General features: G+C 34.8%; 8 long non-coding RNA genes across 8 annotated transcripts in view; all 8 read right to left on the reverse strand.

Moving 5' to 3' along the window:
• The window catches only part of LOC145218594 (uncharacterized), a 1,764-nt gene extending 439 nt beyond the window's left edge, over positions 1 to 1,325 (reverse strand). The window contains exons 1-3 of the long non-coding RNA XR_013857664.1: positions 1,242 to 1,325; positions 831 to 1,180; positions 1 to 636 (exon numbers count right to left, since the gene is read on the reverse strand). The exon at positions 1 to 636 is cut by the window's left edge and continues 439 nt beyond it. This is a non-coding gene — a long non-coding RNA (uncharacterized LOC145218594). The remainder of the gene's footprint in view (positions 637 to 830; positions 1,181 to 1,241) is intronic.
• Positions 1,326 to 1,524: 199 nt separating this feature from the next.
• LOC145219237 (uncharacterized) lies at positions 1,525 to 2,010 on the reverse strand. Its single transcript, XR_013857898.1, has 3 exons — positions 1,931 to 2,010; positions 1,778 to 1,869; positions 1,525 to 1,587 (listed from the first exon to the last, which is right to left on the reverse strand). It is a non-coding gene; the product is annotated as an uncharacterized LOC145219237 (long non-coding RNA).
• Positions 2,011 to 2,933: 923 nt separating this feature from the next.
• Positions 2,934 to 3,884, reverse strand: LOC145220253 (uncharacterized). The gene is made up of 2 exons (XR_013858052.1): positions 3,144 to 3,884; positions 2,934 to 3,079 (listed from the first exon to the last, which is right to left on the reverse strand). It is a non-coding gene; the product is annotated as an uncharacterized LOC145220253 (long non-coding RNA).
• Positions 3,885 to 3,930: 46 nt separating this feature from the next.
• LOC145220254 (uncharacterized) lies at positions 3,931 to 4,836 on the reverse strand. Its single transcript, XR_013858053.1, has 3 exons — positions 4,390 to 4,836; positions 4,191 to 4,329; positions 3,931 to 4,080 (listed from the first exon to the last, which is right to left on the reverse strand). It is a non-coding gene; the product is annotated as an uncharacterized LOC145220254 (long non-coding RNA).
• A 42-nt stretch (positions 4,837 to 4,878) lies between these two features.
• On the reverse strand, positions 4,879 to 5,498 carry LOC145220255 (uncharacterized). The gene is made up of 3 exons (XR_013858054.1): positions 5,356 to 5,498; positions 5,078 to 5,135; positions 4,879 to 5,007 (listed from the first exon to the last, which is right to left on the reverse strand). It is a non-coding gene; the product is annotated as an uncharacterized LOC145220255 (long non-coding RNA).
• A 137-nt stretch (positions 5,499 to 5,635) lies between these two features.
• LOC145220256 (uncharacterized) lies at positions 5,636 to 6,753 on the reverse strand. The gene is made up of 3 exons (XR_013858055.1): positions 6,406 to 6,753; positions 5,851 to 6,216; positions 5,636 to 5,727 (listed from the first exon to the last, which is right to left on the reverse strand). It is a non-coding gene; the product is annotated as an uncharacterized LOC145220256 (long non-coding RNA).
• A 70-nt stretch (positions 6,754 to 6,823) lies between these two features.
• On the reverse strand, positions 6,824 to 7,773 carry LOC145220249 (uncharacterized). The gene is made up of 3 exons (XR_013858049.1): positions 7,638 to 7,773; positions 7,112 to 7,441; positions 6,824 to 6,900 (listed from the first exon to the last, which is right to left on the reverse strand). It is a non-coding gene; the product is annotated as an uncharacterized LOC145220249 (long non-coding RNA).
• Positions 7,774 to 8,317: 544 nt separating this feature from the next.
• Positions 8,318 to 9,230, reverse strand: LOC145220152 (uncharacterized). Its single transcript, XR_013858012.1, has 3 exons — positions 8,898 to 9,230; positions 8,714 to 8,795; positions 8,318 to 8,652 (listed from the first exon to the last, which is right to left on the reverse strand). It is a non-coding gene; the product is annotated as an uncharacterized LOC145220152 (long non-coding RNA).
• Positions 9,231 to 11,758: the final 2,528 nt, after the last annotated feature.

The following is an 11,758-nucleotide window of genomic DNA, read 5'->3' on the forward strand; positions in this document are numbered from 1 at the left end:
GTATTGCAAAAAGATTATTGACGAAAATACGATACTTGTACTGCAAAAAGTTTGATTGCGAAAATACGATACAATTTGAAAATTAGTATTGCAAGAAGTTTATTTGCGAAAATACGTCACATTTTGTAATTAGTATTGCAAAAGGATTTATTGCAAAAATACGATACATTTTGAAATTAGTATTGCAATAAGAATCATTGAAAAAATACGATACAATTTCAAGTTAGTATTGCAAAAAGATTATTTGCGAAAATACGATACAATTTGCACTTAATATTTGTAAATAAATTGGATGTATGAAGGGACAGTGCAATGAAAAAAGTTTTTCATTTCCATTTCAGTTTTTCATCGTCTCCGAAATCCACTCCCTTCCAATATTTCCCTGCGCAACAAAACGGAACAGAAGCAGAACTAGGAATTTCACCATAAGTAACAATTATTCCACAAAGTTGATTATGCCACATGCGAAAACAGGATAAGTGCACGTTTATACTGTATTCTCATGCATGGCCTACAACCCAACTTTTATACCCAACTAAATAAATAACATTAATAAATTTGTTGTTACTCGCCTGTTTGGTAGCGTTTCTTGTCAACAAGTCTTCGAATCATCGCCATCCAACATCAAACGTGAATCTGTAGCAAGAAAAAACAGGATCAGAATTCAAGTGTATTTTTTGAACAAATAGTTGTCGCATAATTTACGCTAAGCTTCCTGCAACTTAAAAACCTATGTCTGCTATAAAACTAATGGACGTCAAACAAGCAAGCATTAAATTCTAACTATCGGAGAGATTAAACAAGGTTAATATAAACTTTAGTAACTTAACCACAATAGTTTCTATCCGTTTCAACATCATTTCAACGTCTCCAAAATCCCTTTCCTTCCAATATTTCCCTGAGAAACAAAACAAACAGAAGCAGAACTAGGAATTGTCACAATAAGTAACAATCATTACACAAAGTTAATTATACCAGCATGCGATAACAGGATCAGTGCACGTTTATACTGTATTCCCATGCTTGGCACACTAACTTAAATTATAAACAAATTACTAAATGACATTAATAAAATTCTTTTTACTCGCCTGTTTTGCAAAGTTTCGTGTTGCGTTGTCACCGAAGTCTTTTTTCTTATGGATGAAGTTTCAGAGGTCATCCAATCCAGACATCGGTGAACCTGAAACAAATGAACCCAAAATCAGCAACTTGTTTTGAAGTGTAACGAACGCAGTGCATACTCCTCAGCTCGGATGCTTTCAACTTATTCAAACAAGTCTCCAGATATCTTAAATTTATCGTCATCGTCATCCAACATCCAACGTAGATCTGTAGTAAAAAACAGGATTAGATTTCAGTGAATATAAGTGTGAATTAAATCATCAAATTAAGTGGCATTTATCTACTTTTATCTTCCTGCTACTTTTAAACTTATGTCTGCTATAAACTGAAGGAAATCAAATATGCCTTAAATTCTAACTACTCCAGTTGACAAATAACTAAACTTTAGCAACTTAACTTAAAATGTTTCCATTCCGTTCAACATCGTTTCATCGTCTCCGAAATCTCCTCTCTTCCATTTTTTCCCTGAGAAACAAAACAAACAGAAGCAGAACTAGAAATTGTCACAATAAGTTACAATTATTACACAAAGTTAATTATGCCAGCATGCGAAAACAGGATAAGTGCACGTTCATACTGTATTCCCATGCTTGGCACACTAACTTAAATTATAAACAAATTACTAAATGACATTAATAAAATTATTTTTACTCGCCTGTTTTGCAAAGTTTCGTGTTGCGTTGTCACCGAAGTCTTCTTTCTTATGGATGAAGTTTCAGAGGTCATCCAATCCAGACATCGGTGAACCTGAAACAAATGAACCCAAAATCAGTAACTTGTTTTGAAGTGTGACGAACGCAGTGCATACTCCTCAGCTCGGGTGCTTTCAACTTATTCAAACAAGTCTCCGATATCTTGAATTCATCGTCATCCAACATCCAACGTAGATCTGTAGTAAAAAACAGGATTAGATTTCAGTGAATATAAGTGTGTATTAAATCATCAAATTAAGTGGCATTTATCTACATTTATCTTCCTGCAACTTTTAAACTTATGTCTGTTATATACTGAAGGAAATCAAATATGTCTTAAATTCTAACTACTCCAGTTGACAAATAAGAAAACTTTAGCAACTTAACTTAAAATGTTTCCTTTCCGTTCAACATCGTTTCAACGTCTCCGAAATCCCCTCCCTTCCAATATTTTCCTGAGAAACAAAACAAAAACAAACAGAAGCAGAAGTAGGAATTTTACAATAAGTAACAATTATTACACAAAGTTAACTATACCAGCATGCGAAAACAGTATAAGTGCACGTTTATACTGTATTCCCATGCTTGGCATACAAACTTAAATTATAAACAAATTACTAAATGACATTAATAAATTTATTTTTACTCGCCTGTTTTGTGACGTTTCATGTCAACAAGTCTTCCAATCATCCTCATCCAGCATCAAACGTTAATCTATAGCAAGAAAAAATAGGATCAGAATACAAGTGTATTTTTTAAACAAATGGTTTTGTCGCATATCTGACGCTAAGCTTTCTGCAACTTAAAAACCTATGTCTGCTATAAACTAATAAACGTCAAACAAGCAAGTATTAAATTCTGTCATGCAGCGGCCTCTCTCACTACCGTTATCGTGTGCCTTCATACTACAGCGAACCGGACAGATTGCCTTCTTTCTCTGACTCTCGTCCTATGCGGCGTATTCGCACATTGTGTAACTACTTCACAGATTAAGCGATATTAAAATAAAATTTAGAAGCTTAACTTAAAAAGATTGACTATCCCCCTTTAACGCGAGCAGCAAAAGACGAATAGCATTTTTTTTTTGTTTCAACCAATCACAACGCTTGTTGATCCGAACTTACGTCATGTACATTTCCGCGGGAACTAATAACAATAAAAACACGCACTGTGTTTGCAGAGATAAAAAGAGTCACTTTACTAACTTGCGTTAACTGTTCGCCAAGCTTTTGTCGATCCTATTGGACGGCACAGGTTTGACGGTTCTATGGAAAACACGATAATTATCCCAAGCATTCGACAAACGATCGTAAGACTGGAGTTGTTTACCTACTTCCAACATATCATCCGGATTCCTTGCAGGTTTCCATGGTTTGTAGAAATTTCGATGAACAAACGTCTGCAACAAAACTAACAGCAGCATTGATGCTCAAACCCAAATAAGAAAACTACAAACTATTTTTTTTTCTAATATTGTTATCGTCGCAAGGTTTTATTAAGCCCACTTAGTCAGAACACACGTGACATGCAATACACACGGTGCAACATGCCAAAACCTTATACCTAAATATAAAACTTTGTCGTCAACTATGCGTCTATATATTATGCGACAAACCATTTAAGCCACAAACAGATTGAAAACAGGTTAACTTAACTTTCATTAGTTCGATGTTGAAGTATCTTCATTTTGGTTCTCCGAGTTCACGATTCATGTCCTGTTGTCTTCCTATAAAAAGAAAAGCAGAAGCAGAAACAAGAAACGCAATACACGATACTAAATCATGTTTAAATTTAATCTTTTATTTACATCGGTGCCGATAGCCAATAGTAGTGACATGCTAAACACAAAGTGCAACATACCAAATAAACATGCAAAACTGTTATCCTTATTTTGCTAAAGATGAACAACTTACTTCTGAGTTGCAACTTATCACGAAGCAAAAAACGTAAAAAACAAGGTAACTTAACTTCAATCGGTTTGGCTTCAATTTCAATCTTGGCTCTACGCGACTCCTGTTGCCTTTACAAAAGCAGAAACAGCACCAAGAAACACAACACAATATGTAATCCAATGGACACTACACGTTTTAAGTAACATGTGAAAATATCTGCACGCTATACCACATTCACACGTTATCAAACTAATCTAGGCGCTGCATTATTTCAATTTATGGAAAACATTTACATGCCTGCCTTTTTGTTGCAGTGAAATCCATGTTTCGTGCCCTTAGCAGTTCACCTGGATGCACAGAAGTACAAACAAATCCTAAAAAACAATCCATTATTAGTATGTACCCGGTTATTTGCCGCACAAAAATAGTGTCACCTTGTTTACAGTTTTGCCTACGCATCGCTACTAAACAATATACTTGTTACCTGATTTGAAAATCCACCTTCGTATGAGCAGCAAAAATATGACGAATAGCGTTTTTTTGGCTTTCAGTTCCAACCAATCACAACGCTTGTTGATTTCGAACTTCACATGAGCGGTACGTCATGTCCATTTCCGCGGGAACTAAATAACAATAAGAAGGTGCACTGTGTTTGTAAAGATACAAAGAGTCAATTTACTAACTTGCGTTAACTGTTGGCCAAGCTTTCGTCGATCCTACTGGACAGCACAGTTTCGATGGTTTTAAAGGCAAAGAAACGATAATTATTCCAAGCATTCGACAAACGATCGTAACACTGCAGTTGTTTACCTACATCTAACATGTGCGCATATAAATCGGATTCCTCCACTGGCTTTTGCAAGTTTGCAAAGATGGGATATGTGCACGCTATACCACCTTCACTTGTTATTTAACTAATCTGGGCATTTCATTGTGTCAATTTTTGGAAAACATTTACGTATCTGTTTGCCTGTGGTAGTAAATTTCATGTTTCGTGCCCTTAACTGTTCAATTGGATTCACAGAAGTACAAATAAATCCTAAAAAACAAACCATTATCAGTAAGAACACATTTAGTTCCAAATATTTTGCAGAGCAAAAATAGTGCGCACCTTGCTTATACGTTTGCTTATACTTTAAACAACAGAATACATAATAACAGAATTACCTTATTTGAACATTCACCTTTAACGTGAGCTGCAAAAATATGACGGATCTCATTTTTTTTGCTTTCAACCAATGACAACGCTTGTTAATATGGAACTTCACATGAGCGGTACGTCTTGTGAATTTCCACAGGAACTAAATAACAATAAAAACGTGCACTGTGTTTGTAGAGATACAAGATATAAAGGGGAGCCAAACCACTAACCTGTATTGACTGTTGGCCAAGTATTAGTCGGTCCTGCCATCCAACATCCAATGTAGATCTGTAGTAAAAAAGGATCAATGCTTAATGAAAATCAGTGTGTATTCAAACAACGTATAGCGTTATCACATATGACGCCAAGCCTCTGATCCACTTCTTTCTTTCTGCAACTTAAAAACCTATGTCTGCCATAACTGACGGGCGCCAAATATGTAGATTTGTATTCTAGCTGCTCTGGTAGAAAGAGTAAGCTAAACAACAATAAACAAAACTTCAATGACCTAATCAGAATGTTTCCTTTCGTTTCAACATCGTTTCATCGTCTTCGAAATCTACTCTCTTCAATATTTTCCTGCGAAACAAAACGAAACAGACAGAAGCAGAAATGGGGATTTCATAATAAGCAAATACTAAGTTATTACACAAAGTTAATTGTGCCAGAATGCGAAAACAGGATAAGTGCACGTTTATACTGTATTCTCATGGGATGCATGTTTGGCCTACAAATTAATTTAAATTATAACCGACTTACTGAATAACATTTAATTAATTTTTACTCGCCTGTTTTGTAAAGTTTCGTGTTGCGTTGTCACCGAAATCTTCTTTCTTATGGACGAAGTTTCAGAGGTCATCCAATCAATACATCGGTGAACCTGAAACAAACAACCAACATCAGTAACTAGTTCGGAAGTGTGACGAACGTATTGCATACTTCTGAACTTCGGGTGCGTTCAGATTAGAGTAAGCTAAACAATAATAAACAAAAATGCAGTCACCTAACTTAGAATGTTCCGATTCGTTTCAACATCGTTTCATCGTCTTCGAAACCCACTCCTCAAATATATTCCTTTGAAACAATAACAAAACAAACAGAAGCGGAACTAGGGATTTTACAATAAGCAACTACTAAGTTGTTACACAAAGCTAATTATGCCACATGCGAACACAGGATAAGTGCACGTTTATACTGTATTCTCATGATACGCCTGCAAACTAACTTAAATTAGAAACAACTTATTAAACAACATTAATAAGTCAATTTTTACTTCCCTTTTTTTGTACAGTCCATGTTGCGTTGTCACCGAAGTTTTCTTTTGCATGGATGAAGTTCCAGAGGTCATCCAATCAATTTCCGAAGTCATCTGTAGAAAAAAAACAGGATCGGAATACAAGTGTATTTTTTAAACAAATAGTTTTGTTGCATATCTGACGCCATAAGCGTTCTCAAACTTAAAAACCAATGTCTGCTATGAACTGATGGACGTCAAATATGCAAGCATTAAATTTTAACTATCTGAGAGATTAAACGACATTAAACTAAAATTTAGTACCTTAACTTAAACAGTTTCCATCCGTTTCAACATCGTTTCCAAAATTCACTCTCTTCCAATATCTTCCTGCGAAACAAAAACAAAACAAACAGAAGCACTAGGAATGTCACAATAAGTAACATTTATAACACAAAGGTAATTATGTCAGCATACGAATACAGGATAAGTGCACGTTTACACTGTATTCTCATGCTTGCCTTACAAACTAATTAAAATTACGATTAACCAAACGGTATTAATAAATTTATTTTTACTGGCCTGTTTTTGTAAAGTTTTGGGTTGCGTACTAGTCACCGAAGTCTTCTTTCTTATGGACGAAGTTTCAGAGGTCATCCAATCTAGACATAGCTGAACCTGAAACAAACAACCAACATTAGTAACTTGTTTGGAAGTGTAGTAAATACAGTGCATACTCCCGAGCTTCGGGTGCATTTCCCTTTTTTCAACAACTCTGCGATATCTTGGATTCATCATTGTGAAACATCAAACGTAGATCTGTAGTAAAAAAAAACAGGATCGGAGTTCAGTGAATGTAAGTGTGTATTAAAACAACAAATCATGTGCAATATTTGACGTCAAGCCTCTGATTATCTATATATCTTTCTGCAACTTTAAAGCTAATGTCTGCTATAAACTGAAGGACGTAAAATATACCTTAAATTCTAACTACTCCAGCTGACAATTAAGAACACTTTAACAACTTAACCTAAAATGTTTCCATTCCTTTCGAACATCATTTCATCGTCTCCGAAATCCACTCTTCTAACCTTTTCCTGCAAAACAAAAACAAAACAAACAGAAGCGCAACTAGGAACTTCACAATAAGCAAATACTATTACACAAAGCTAATTATGCCAGCATGTGAATACAGAATAAGTGCACGTTTACACTGTATTCTTATGCTTGGCCTACAACCCAACTTAAATTATACCCAACTAAGTAAATAACATTATTAAATTTATTTTTACTCGCCTATTTTGTAAAGTTTCTTGTCAACGAGTCTTCGCATCATCGTCATCCAACATCAAACGTGAATCTGTAGCAAGAAAAAACAGGATCAGAATTCAAGTGTATTTCTTTAAACAAATAGTTTTGTCGCATATTTGACGCTAAGCTTTCTGCAACTTAAAAACCTATGTCTGCTATAAACTGATGGACGTCAAACAAGCAAGCATTGAATTTTTACTATCTGAGAGATTAGACGATATTAAAATAAACTTTAGTAACTTAACCTCAATAGTTTCCATCCGTTTCATCGTTTCATTGTCTCCGAAATCTACTACCTTCCAACATTTTCCTGCGAAACAAAAACATAACAAACAGAAGCAGAACTAGGAATTTCACAATAAGCAACTATTATTACACAAAGTTAATTATGCCAGGATGCGAAAACAGGATAAGTGCACGTTTATACTGTATTCCCATGCTTGGCAGACAAACTAATTTAAATTATAACCGACATACTGAATAACATATAATCAATTTTTACTCGCCTGTTTTGTAAAGTTTCGTGTTGCGTTGTCACCGAAGTCTTCTTTCTTGTGGACGAAGTTTCAGAGGTCATCCAATCAATACATCGGTGAACCTGAATCAAATAACCCAACATCAGTAACTTGTTTAGAAGTGTAACGAACGCAGTGCATACTCCTGAGCTTTAGGTGCATTCGACTTTTTTCAACAAGTCTCCGATATCTTGAATTCATCGTCGTGAAACATCAAACGTAGATCTGTAGTAAAAAAACAGGATCGGAGTTCAGTAAATGTAAGTGTGTATTAAAACAACAAATTAGGTGGCATATTCGACGTCAAGCCTCTGATTAATTATCTACTATAAACTGAAGGACGTCAAATATGCCTTAAATTATAACTACTCAAGCTGACAATTAAGAACACTTTAGCAACTTAACTTAAAATGTATCCATTCGTTTCAACATCATTTCAACGTCTCCGAAATCAATTTCTTAAATGATTCCTTTGAAACAGAACAAAAGCAGAAGTAGGAACTTCACAATAAGCAAATACTGTTAAACAAAGTTATTTATGCCAGCATGTGAATACAGGATAAGTGCACGTTTATACTGTATTCCCATGCTTGGCAGACAAACTAATTTAAATTACACCCAACTAAATAACTAACAGTAACACATTAAATTTTACTCGCCGTTAAGTTCCTTGTTGCGTTGTCGCCGAAGTCTTCTTTCTTATGGATGAAGTTTCAGAGGTCATCCAATCAATACATCGGTGAACCTGAAACAAATGAACCAAACATCAGTAACGTGTTTTGAAGTGTAACGAACGCAGTGCATACTCCTGAGCTTCGGGTGCGTTCAACTTTTTCCAACAAGTCTCCGATATCTTGGATTCATCATTGTGAAACATCCAACGTAGATCTGTAGCAAAAAAACAGGATCGGAGTTCAATATGTTGATTTGTATTCTAGCTGTTCCAGTAGAAAAAATAAGCTAAACAACAATAAACAAAACTTCAGTGACCTAACTTAGAATGTTCCGATTCGTTTCAACATCGTTTCATCGTCTTCGAAGTCCACTCCTCAAATATATTCCTTTAAAACAAAAACAAAACAAACAGAAGCAGAACTGGGGACTTTACAATAAGTAACATTAACTATGACAAAAATCTACTTATGCCAGGATGTGAATACAGGATAAGTGCACGTTTATACTGTATTCTCATGCTTGGATTACAACCCAACTTAAATTATACCTAACTAAATAAATAACATTAATAAATTTATTTTTACTCGCCTGTTTTGTAACGTTTCTTGTCAACAAGTCTTCCAATCATCGTCATCCAACATCAAACGTGTATCTGTAGCAAGAAAAAACAGGATCAGAATACAAGTGTATTTCCTCAAAAAATAGTTTTGTCGCATATTTGACGCCAAGCTTTCTGCAACTTAAAAACCTATGTCTGCTATAAACTAATGGACGTCAAACAAACATGCATTAAATTCTAACTATCTGAGAGATTAAACAATATTAAACTAAACTTCAGTAACTTAACCTTAATAGTATCCATCAGTTTCAACATCATTTCATCGTCTTCTATCCACTCTCTTCAATATTTCCCTGCGAAACAAAAAACAAAACAAACAGAAGCAGAACTGGGAATTTCATAATTAGTAACAATTATTACACTAAGCTAATTATGCCCACATGTGAAAACAGAATAAGTGCACGTTTATACTGTATTCTCATGCTTGGCCTAAAAACTAATTTAAGGTATACCCAACAAAATGAATAACATTATTAAAATAATTTTTACCCGCCTGTTTTTGTAACGTTTTTTGTTGCGTCGTCAAATCATCGTCATCCAACATCAAACGTTAATCTGTAGCAAGAAAAAACAAAATCAATTCAATGTATTTTTTAAACAAATAGTTTTGTCGCATATTTGACGCCAAGCTTTTTGGAACTTAAAAATCTATGTCTGCTATAAACTGATGGACGTCAAATATGCAAGCATTAAATTCTAACTATCTGAGAGATTAAACGATATTAAAATAAACTCTAGTAACTTAACCTCAATAGTTTCCATCCGTTTCAACATCGTTTCATCGTCTCCGAAATCTACTCTCTCCCAACATTTTACTGCGAAACAAAAACAAAACAAACAGAAGCAGAACTAGAAATTTCATAATAAGCAACTAGGCCTACTATTACAAAACGCTAAATATGCCAGCATGTAAATACAGGATAAGTGCACGTTTATACTGTATCCCAACTTAACATACAACCCAACTTAAATTACACCCAACTAAATAACTAACATTAATACATTATTTTTTTACTCGCCTTTCTTTGTAAAGTTCCGTGTTGCGTCGTCTTTATCAAGGACATACGACGACCTGCAACAAAATGACCCAACAGCAGTACGGTGCACTTAATAAATTAATAAACGTAAAACAAATAAATTGTATATTTCGGTGTCAGTGCAGAAGTAAACAGGCGTGCACCCAAGTCGACTTTTGTACAGACACCGAACAAGTTAAGTTTCAGCTCAGAATTTACCTGCAAATTCTTCATTGGAAGTCTTTTTTCGGTCAGTCTCACGTCAACAAGGCCACGTTCACCAACACTTGCTAAAGAAAGAATGGCCGATCAAACGAACCCAAGGTATGGCCATTTTTTTCTTTTTCTTTCGACCAATCACAGCGCTTGATTTTGAAACGTCACGTTGGCGCTCTTCAACTGACCAATGGCAGAGGCTGTGTTGCGGCAATTAGTGAATTGCTTCAAGTAGAGTTGAGAACTGCGATCGGCAAAACCCTGAAACACTCAATTGTGTTTTATTTCAGACTGGCGTGTTGTGGCGTGACCTGATTGGTGCTTGTGACACAACAGCTCTTGCCGGAAGCTGCAGAACGTCTTGCAAGAAGTTTTATTTAAAACAAACCATTTTACTGCAATTAACAACTGTAGGCTATTGCCCATTGAAATTCACAAAAAAACTGTTATTTTTGACTCTTTGTCATTACTATAACATAACAATTGGATAATATCACATGAAACCATATTAGGCCTAGAACGTGGTACTTTGTTATATTATGCGACATATTATGGAGTGTCAAATGTAAATAGTTACGTACGTGTATCTACATAGCCTACCCACTGTGTTTAGGCTTTTCATCGAATATTACAAACTATTTTTCGAAGTGGACTTGTAAAAACGTAGCAAAGAAAACGCAACACTTGTAACGACAGATTTAAGGTTGCGTTAAAAAGTAGTAATAAACCTTAACACACCTCAAATTGAAGTCAGCTTCCATGCAATCGGGAACTAAGATCATTTGCAGCAAAATTCGTAAGATTCAATTAAGTTAAGTTGCACTTTGCAGTTTTCTTGATTTGTATCTAAACAAAGTGGAGGTTTAAGTCCTAATATTCCATTGACGTACAACTTAATGTTCCACATAAACTTGAATCCATTTACCCTATTCTATTGTTAAATCCCAAATGACCAATGTCGCAATGAATAAAACAACATTAAATATAAATATCAATACTACCCAATCAGTATTAAATTAAGTGGAAATAAAGAAAACAAACAGATTTATTTGAAGCTTACTTACTGATTGGTCACAGTCCAGCGATCGCAAATATAACATCGCCAAATAAATACGCTCCGTTCATAAACAACACAGTTTGGCGTAAACTGATTAGGGATGCGTCTCAATATTTTTGGTACATATAAATAACACAAAATAATACGCCACGAATGGATGACATCATTGTTGGTGTTTTTCAAAAATAATTTTTTAAAGTTTAAAAAAATCCTTGACTTCTAAAAAGTTTAGTTCATGTACCTTGTGATTAATGGTAAACAGCCTAAT

This window comes from Phallusia mammillata, chromosome 3 (genome assembly GCF_965637545.1).
Source record: "Phallusia mammillata chromosome 3, kaPhaMamm4.hap1.1, whole genome shotgun sequence".
Taxonomy (NCBI): Eukaryota; Metazoa; Chordata; class Ascidiacea; order Phlebobranchia; family Ascidiidae; genus Phallusia; species Phallusia mammillata.